The sequence below is a fragment of the Haematobia irritans genome, chromosome 3 (assembly GCF_050003625.1).
Source record: "Haematobia irritans isolate KBUSLIRL chromosome 3, ASM5000362v1, whole genome shotgun sequence".
NCBI lineage: Eukaryota > Metazoa > Arthropoda > Insecta > Diptera > Muscidae > Haematobia > Haematobia irritans.
The window spans coordinates 193,275,271-193,284,115 of record NC_134399.1 but is presented as its reverse complement, the minus strand read 5'-3'; the positions used below and the strand labels follow the sequence as shown (position 1 = coordinate 193,284,115).

General features: G+C 33.4%; 1 long non-coding RNA gene across 1 annotated transcript; it reads right to left on the bottom strand.

Annotated features, from left to right (window-relative positions):
- Nucleotides 1-4,313: 4,313 nt before the first annotated feature.
- On the bottom strand, nucleotides 4,314-4,824 carry LOC142228081 (uncharacterized). Its single transcript, XR_012720064.1, has 3 exons — nucleotides 4,726-4,824; nucleotides 4,446-4,631; nucleotides 4,314-4,390 (listed from the first exon to the last, which is right to left on the bottom strand). It is a non-coding gene; the product is annotated as an uncharacterized LOC142228081 (long non-coding RNA).
- Between the last annotated feature and the right edge of the window lie 4,021 nt (nucleotides 4,825-8,845).

Below are 8,845 nucleotides of genomic sequence, written 5' to 3'. Positions count from 1 at the left end.
TTTTTCATATAAAAATTTCAATTTTTTTAGGATTTGGGTGAATTTTTCGATTTTTTGAGGGTGGTCACGAATTATTGTCCTTTTCGCTCTAGGACGCTTAGTTTAGGAGATATGGACAAAAGAAGTTTTTCATATAAAAATTTCAATTTTTTAGGATTTGGGTGAATTTTTCGATTTTTGAGGGTGGTCACGAATTATCGTCCTTTTCGCTCTAGGACGCTTAGTTTAGGAGATATGGCCAAAAGAAGTTTTTCATATAAAAATTTAAATATTTTTACGATTTGGGTGGATTTTTCGATTTTTTGAGGGTGGTCACGAATTATCGTCCTTTTCGCCAAAAGAAGTTTTTCATATAAAAATTTAAATTTTTTAGGATTTGGGTGAATTTTTCGATTTTTTGAGGGTGGTCACGAATTATCGTCCTTTTCGCTCTAGGACGCTTAGTTTAGGAGATATGGCCAAAAGAAGTTTTTCATATAAAAATTTAAATTTTTTTAGGATTTGGGTGGATTTTTCGATTTTTTGAGGGTGGTCACGAATTATCGTCCTTTTCGCTCTAGGACGCTTAGTTTAGGAGATATGGCCAAAAGAAGTTTTTCATATAAAAATTTCAATTTTTTTAGGATTTGGGTGAATTTTTCGATTTTTTGAGGGTGGTCACGAATTATTGTCCTTTTCGCTCTAGGACGCTTAGTTTAGGAGATATGGACAAAAGAAGTTTTTCATATAAAAATTTCAATTTTTTAGGATTTGGGTGAATTTTTCGATTTTTGAGGGTGGTCACGAATTATCGTCCTTTTCGCTCTAGGACGCTTAGTTTAGGAGATATGGCCAAAAGAAGTTTTTCATATAAAAATTTAAATATTTTTACGATTTGGGTGGATTTTTCGATTTTTTGAGGGTGGTCACGAATTATCGTCCTTTTCGCTCTAGGACGCTTAGTTTAGGAGATATGGCCAAAAGAAGTTTTTCATATAAAAATTTAAATTTTTTTAGAATTTGGGTGGATTTTTCGATTTTTTGAGGGTGGTCACGAATTATCGTCCTTTTCGCTCTAGGACGCTTAGTTTAGGAGATATGGCCAAAAGAAGTTTTTCATATAAAAATTTCAATTTTTTTAGGATTTGGGTGAATTTTTCGATTTTTGAGGGCGGTCACGAATTATCGTCCTTTTCGCTCTAGGACGCTTAGTTTAGGAGATATGGCCAAAAGAAGTTTTTCATATAAAAATTTCAATTTTTTTAGGATTTGGGTGAATTTTTCGATGTTTTTGAGGGTGGTCACGAATTATCGTCCTTTTCGCCCTAGGACGCTTAGTTTAGGAGATATGGCCAAAAGAAATTTTTCATATAAAAATTTCAATTTTTTTAGGATTTGGGTGGATTTTTCGATTTTTTTAGGGTGGTCACGAATTATTGTCCTTTTCGCTCTAGGACGCTTAGTTTAGGAGATATGGCCAAAAGAAGTGTTTCATATAAAAATGTCAATTTTGTAGGATTTGGGTGGTTTTTTCGATTTTTTGAGGGTGGTCACGAATTATCGTCCTTTTCGCTCTAGGACGCTTAGTTTAGGAGATATGGCCAAAAGAAGTTTTTCATATAAACATTTAATTTTTTTAGGATTTGGGTTGATTTTTCGATTTTTTGAGGGTGGTCACGAATTATCGTCCTTTTCGCTCTAGGACGCTTAGTTTAGGAGATATGCCCAAAAGATGTTTCTCATATAAAAATTTCAATTTTTTTAGGATTTGGGTGGATTTTTCGATTTTTTGAGGGTGGTCACGAATTATCGTCCTTTTCGCTCTAGAACGCTTAGTTTAGGAGATATGGCCAAAAGAAGTTTTTCATATAAAAATTCCATTTTTTTTTAGAATATGGGTGAATTTTTCGATTTTTTGAGGGTGGTCACGAATTTTCGTCCTGTTCGCTCTAGGACGCTTAGTTTAGGAGATATGGCCAAAAGAAGTTTTTCATATAAAAATTTAAATTTTTTTTAGGATTTGGGCGGATTTTTCGATTTTTTGAGGGTGGTCACGAATTATCGTCCTTTTCGCTCTAGGACGCTTAGTTTAGGAGATATGGCCAAAAGAAGTTTTTCATATAAAAATTTAAATTTTTTTTAGGATTTGGGTGGATTTTTCGATGTTTTTGAGGGTGGTCACGAATTATCGTCCTTTTCGCTCTAGGACGCTTAGTTTGGGAGATATGGCCAAAAAAAGTTTTTCATATAAAAATTTCAATTTGTTTAGGATTTGGGTGGATTTTTCGATTTTTTGAGGGTGGTCACTAATTATCGTCCTTTTCGCTCTAGGACGCTTAGTTTAGGAGATATGGCCAAAAGAAGTTTTTCATATAAAAATTTCAATTTTTTTAGGATTTGGTTGAATTTTTCGATTTTTTGAGGGTGGTCACGAATTATCGTCCTTTTCGCTCTAGAACGCTTAGTTTAGGAGATATGGCCAAAAGAAGTTTTTCATATAAAAATTTCAATTTTTTTAGGATTTGGGTGGCTTAGTTTAGGATATATGGCCAAAAAAGTTTTTCATATAAAAATTTCAATTTGTTTAGGATTTGGGTGGATTTTTCGATTTTTGAGGGTGGTCACGAATTATCGTCCTTTTCGCTCTAGGACGCTTAGTTTAGGAGATATGGCCAAAAGAAGTTTTTCATATAAAAATTTCAATTTTTTTAGGATTTGGTTGAATTTTTCGATTTTTTGAGGGTGGTCACGAATTATCGTCCTTTTCGCTCTAGGACGCTTAGTTTAGGAGATATGGCCAAAAGAAGTTTTTCATATAAAAATTTCAATTTTTTTAGGATTTGGGTGGATTTTTCGATGTTTTTGAGGGTGGTCACGAATTATCGTCCTTTTCGCTCTAGGACGCTTAGTTTAGGAGATATGGCCAAAAGAAGTTTTTCATATAAAAATTTCAATTTTTTTAGGATTTGGGTGGATTTTTCGATTTTTTGAGGGTGGTCACGAGTTAACCTCCTTTTCGCTCTAGGACGCTTAGTTTAGGAGATATGAGCAAACAAGTTTTTCATATAAAAATTTAAATTTTTTTGGGGTTTGGGTGGATTTTTCGATTTTTTGCGGGTGGTTACGAATTATCCTCCTTTTCGCTTTTTGATTTTTTTGTGGTGCTTACGAATTAACCTCCTTTTCGTTCTAGGACACTTAGTTTAGGAGATATGAGCAAAAAAAGTTTTTCATATAAAAATTTGAATTTTTTTAGATTTCTATGGAATTTTTAATTTTTTGAGGGTGATGACGAATTAACCTCCTTTTCGCTCTAGGACGCTTAGTTTAGGAGATATGAGCAAAAAAAGTTTTTTATATAAAAATTTAATTTTTTTAGATTTCGATGGAATTTTTGATTTTTTGGGGTTGGTCACGAATTAACCTCCTTTTTGCTCTAGGACGCTTAATTTAGGAGATATGAGCAAAAGAAGTTTTTCATATAAAAATTTCATTTTTTTTAGGATTTGAGTGGAATTTTGGATTTTTTTATGGGTGGTCACGAATTAACCTTCTTTTCGCTTTAGGACGCTTAGTTTACGAGATATGAGCAAAAGAAGTTTTTCATATAAATATTTCATTTTTTAGGGATTTGGGTGGAATTTTTGATTTTTTAGGGGTGGTCACTAGATAGGGTCACGGCCAAAAGGAAAAAAAGTTGATGCGGTCACCCCCCAGTTTTGTAGCATATTCGAAGACAATTTCAGAACACCAAAACTTTTTTTTTCGTGCACCCTACGACCCACACTGTGTCCGCTGCGGCAATAAATCATTTTGGACCTGCTCTCCGATTTTGATGATTGCACAGTTGGTTAAACTATATTACAAAGGTCATGTGTGCAAAATTTTATGCAAATATCTCCATTGGTTTTCTGTCCCGGTTAGTTTTCTATGTCATATTTAAAACATTGTTACTTATAAACTATACACCGGGTGTACCTTATAGAAATTTTTTTCACTTTAAATAGGCATCAAGCATTATGTAAGTTAAAAAAAAAATAAAAATTAAAAAAAAAACAACAAATTATTTTTTTTTATTTTGGGCCAAAAAAATAAACATTTATGATTTTCCGTTAAACTTTTAGTTGTGTGCGAAGCAGTGCGAAACATGGAGTCCTATACCAAATTAAAGCTGAGGGTCTCAGCTAACAGATTCAAAAAAAAAATTGTGCCCATATTTGCCCGCGGCCAAAAAAAACAATGGATAACCAAAAAATTAGAGTAAAAAAAATGAGTTATGCGTTATTTTACGAGTGCATCAGCAACTGCGCACTCTTTCTTTCGTTACAGCTTATTGTTGTTTTGCCTGTGTGCATGTCTATTACTATAAATAGTATATTTGTAAGATAATTGTGTATAAAGTGCTCGTACACTGAAATTAAAATCATATCAGTTATTATTTTTTTTTTAAATAAATTTTTACATACCATAATGAAAACTTGAGCATGAGTTGGGCTCGAACTCCAGATGTTCGCACACCAGCCGCCAACTCTATCCACTGAGCTATTAAAGACGTTGGGATTGAATGAATAATAACGTCACTTATTATTACACGCAATGTGTAGAATCTTTTAAAATTGTAGCAGTTCTTGCAGTCATTCTAAAAATAGAACCTATGTTGATGTGCATTTTATTTTTGCAAAATTAGAAAATATAACGCTATATATATCAGTTATTATTTTTTTTTTTAAATAAATTTTTACATACCATAATGAAGCAGGAAGCGAGGAATAAAGACTATAAACGTTATAGGCTATATAACTCGCGCAAGACTGGGCGCTGTTCTACTAACGAAGACGTAATGCATCATTTGTTGATATCTTCCGACCCATACATCAATTCATTAAGAACGAAATTGAAGCTTAAAAAATTAGATTATCACGAAGATGTGAAAATGTTGTTAATAAATTAAATAGAGTGAACTGTACAATTTTTGTATGGGGGTTGTACGGGGGACGGGTGTTACAGTGGGCTGATTTTCTTCATATTTTCAAAACAGCATTTAATAGATGCTGTATGCATTTTTGCGAAAAATAAACATTCTAGTTATACATTTACAGAAGATATGGCATTTTTGAAATATTATTTGTATGGGAAAGATATATAAGGGAGCAATATCTAAATCTGAACCGATTTCAATAAAATTTGGCACACTAGACTATGCTACTAATTGTACTCCTAGTGCAAAATTTCAACCAAATTGGGGTAAAACTCTGGCTTCTAGGGCCGTATAAGTGCATATCGGACGAAAGATATATATGGGAGCTATATTTAAATCTGAACCGATTTTGTCGATACTTTGAAATTTTCTTAATTCTATTATATTAGGAACTCGTGCCAAATTTCATTACTCTCGTACAACTCCTTCTATTTTTGGCCGTCGAATGTATGGGAAGGACACACTGTGCGACCCCCCGAAATACAATTTATTGTGCTGTGTCGTCATTTGAAGTCTGATCGAAAAGAAACGCATATCGTTGTTCGTGGTTGATCAGGGGCTAAATATCGTACATTGGTCATTTTTGACTCCAACGTCAAATTTGATTTTTAATTTTTTTATTTCGCTTCGTATACCACTATGACGCCCATTTCTAATAACCATTATACAGATCTTAACAAAATATGAAACTTTTGCTTTTGAAGTATTTACTTATATTCATAAACAAGAAAATTACAGAGATTTTAAAAAGTCCATAGGTCACCCTACACACCACCAAATAGTTTTGCTGTGTTGTCATGATGTCCGATCGAAACCACATGCACATCGTTATTCATATCTACGAAATTGATTTATAAGGCAGTTAGAACACAAAACCTGTTTATCTGTAAATTTCTAACGGTACCTTTGTATACATACTCCTTGTTTGCACTACGGCATTTTCTGCGTTATGCAAAGTGCATGTGTTTTTGCTAGAACAACTTGAGAGCCTACTGTTTTAAAATTCTAACAATCACTTTTGCTACATGATTTTTTAAGTCTGTCCATATTTTTGTGAGAGAAGGCTGTTGATAGTATTTGAAAAAAGTGAAAACAAAATGAAATTCGAAGCTCGGGATATCGACAAAACTAAATTACCAACAAATCATCAAGTTATTGAATTCCTTTTATATTTAAAGAAAGCAGGCACCGCAAGTGTTAAAAAAAAAAATAAAAAGCTTACATGTTATATAAAAGTTGCAATAAAAGTGGTAACAGAATTGTGGAAAATTACGAAAATTCAAACTGTCGGAAATACATCAATTAGAAAATTATTAATAAACCTTATAAATAAACGTGATGAAAACAGTAGGCTCTCAAATTGTTCTAGCAAAAACACGTGCACTTTGCATAACGCAGAAAATGCCGTAGTGCAAACAACGAGTATGTATACAAAGGTACCGTTAGAAATTTACAGATAAACAGGTTTTGTGTTCTAAATGCCTTATAAATCAATTTCGTAGATATGAATAACGATGTGCAAGTGGTTTCGATCGGACATCATGACAACACAGCAAAAACTATTTGGCTCTCAAATTGTTCTAGCAAAAATACATGCACTTTGCATAACGCAGAAAATGCCGTAGTGCAAACAACGAGTATGTATACAAAGGTACCGTTAGAAATTTACAGATAAACAGGTTTTGTGTTCTAAATGCCTTATAAATCAATTTCGTAGATATGAATAACGATATGCATGTGGTTTCGATCGGACATCATGACAACACAGCAAAAACTATTTGGTGGTGTGTAGGGTGACCTATTGACTTTTTAAAATCTCTGTAACTTTTTTGTTTATGAATATAAGTAAATACTTCAAAAGCAAAAGTTTCATATTTTGTTAAGATCTGTATAATGGTTATTAGAAATGGGCGTCATAGTGGTATATGAAGCGAAATAAAAAAATTAAAAATCAAATTTGACGTGGGGTCAAAAATGACCAATGCACGAAATATAGCCCCTGACCAACCACGAACAACGATATGCGATTCTTTTCGATCGGACTTCAAATGACGACACAGCACAATAAATTGTATTTCGGGGGGTCGTAGGTTTTGGTGTTCTGAAATTGTCTTCGAATAAGCTACAAAACTGGGGGGTGACCGCATCAACTTTTTTTCGTGACCCTATCTAGTGGTCACGAATTAACTTCCTTTTCGCTCTAGGACGCTTAGTTTAGGAGATATGAGCAAAAGAAGTTTTTCATATAAAAATTTCATATTTTTTAGGATTTGGATGGAATTTTTGATTTTTTGGGGGTGTTCACGAATTAACCTCATTTTCGCTCTAGGACGCTTAGTATAGGACATATGAGAAGTTCTTCATATAAAAATTTAATTTTTTTAGGATTTGGGTGAATTTTTAATTTTTTGAGGGTGGTCACAAATTAAGCTTCTTTTCGCTCTAGGACGCTTAGTTTAGGAGATATGAGCAAAAGAAGTTTTTCATATAAAAATTTATTTGTTTTTAAATTAATTTAACTTTTTAATTTTTTTAATTTCATATCTCCTTAAATTTGCACCTTAGAACAAAAAAAGGGAATTTTTGAGAATTTGTAAGTTTGCCTTTCGTTTTCTTGTATCTCATCATTGAACAAGTAAGGAAAGTCTAAAGTCGGGCGGGGCCGACTATATTATACCCTGCACCACTTTGTAGATCTAAATTTTCGATACCATATCACAACCGTCAAATGTGTTGGGGGCTATATATAAAGGTTTGTCTCAAATACATACATTTAAATATCCTTCGATCTGGACAGAATTTGATAGACTTCTACAAAATCTATGGACTCAAAATTTAAGTCGGTTAATACACTAGGGTGGAACACAATTTTAGTAAACAACAAGTAAGGAAAGTCTAAAGTCGGGCGGGGCCGGTTATATTATACCCTGCACCACTCTGTAGATCTAAATTTTCGATACCATATCACATCCGTCAAATGTGTTGGGGGGGCTATATATAAAGGTTTGTCCCAAATACATATATTTAAATATCACTCGATCTGGACAGTCGGCTAATGCACTAGGGTGGAACACAATGTTAGTAAAAAAAAAATATGGGAAACATTTAAATCTGAAGCAATTTTAAGGAAACTTCGCAAAACTTTATTTATGATTTATCGCTCAATATATATGTAATAGAAGTTTAGGAAAATTAGAGTCATTTTTACAGCTTTTCGACTAAGCAGTGGCGATTTTACAAGGGAAATGTTGGTATTTTGACCATTTTTGTCGAAATCAGAAAAACATATATATGGGAGCTATATCTAAATCAGAACCGATTTCAACCAAATTTGGCACGCATAGCAACAATGTTAATTCTACTCCCTGTGCAAAATTTCAACAAAATCGGAGTTAAAAATTGGCCTCTGTGGTCATATGAGTGTAAATCGGGCGAAAGCTATATATGGGAGGTATATCTAAATCTGAACCGATTTCAACCAAATTTGGCACGCATAGCAACAATGCTAATTCTACTCCCTGTGCAAACTTTCAACTAAATCGGAGTTAAAAATTTGCCTCTGTGGTTATATGAGTGTAAATCGGGCGAAAACTATATAAAAAAAAAACTAAATCTGAACCGATTTCAACCAAATTTGGCACGCATAACTACAATGCTAATTCTACTCCCTGTGCAAAATTTCAACTAAATCGGAGGAAACAATTGGCCTCTGTGGGCAAATGAGTGTAAATCGGGCGAAAGCTATATATGGGAGCTATATCTAAATCTGAACCGATTTCAACCAAATTTGGCACGCATAGCTACAATGCTAATTCTACTCCCTGTGCAAAATCAAATTGGAGGAAAACTCTGGCTTCTGGGACCGTATTAGTCCATATCGGGCGAAAG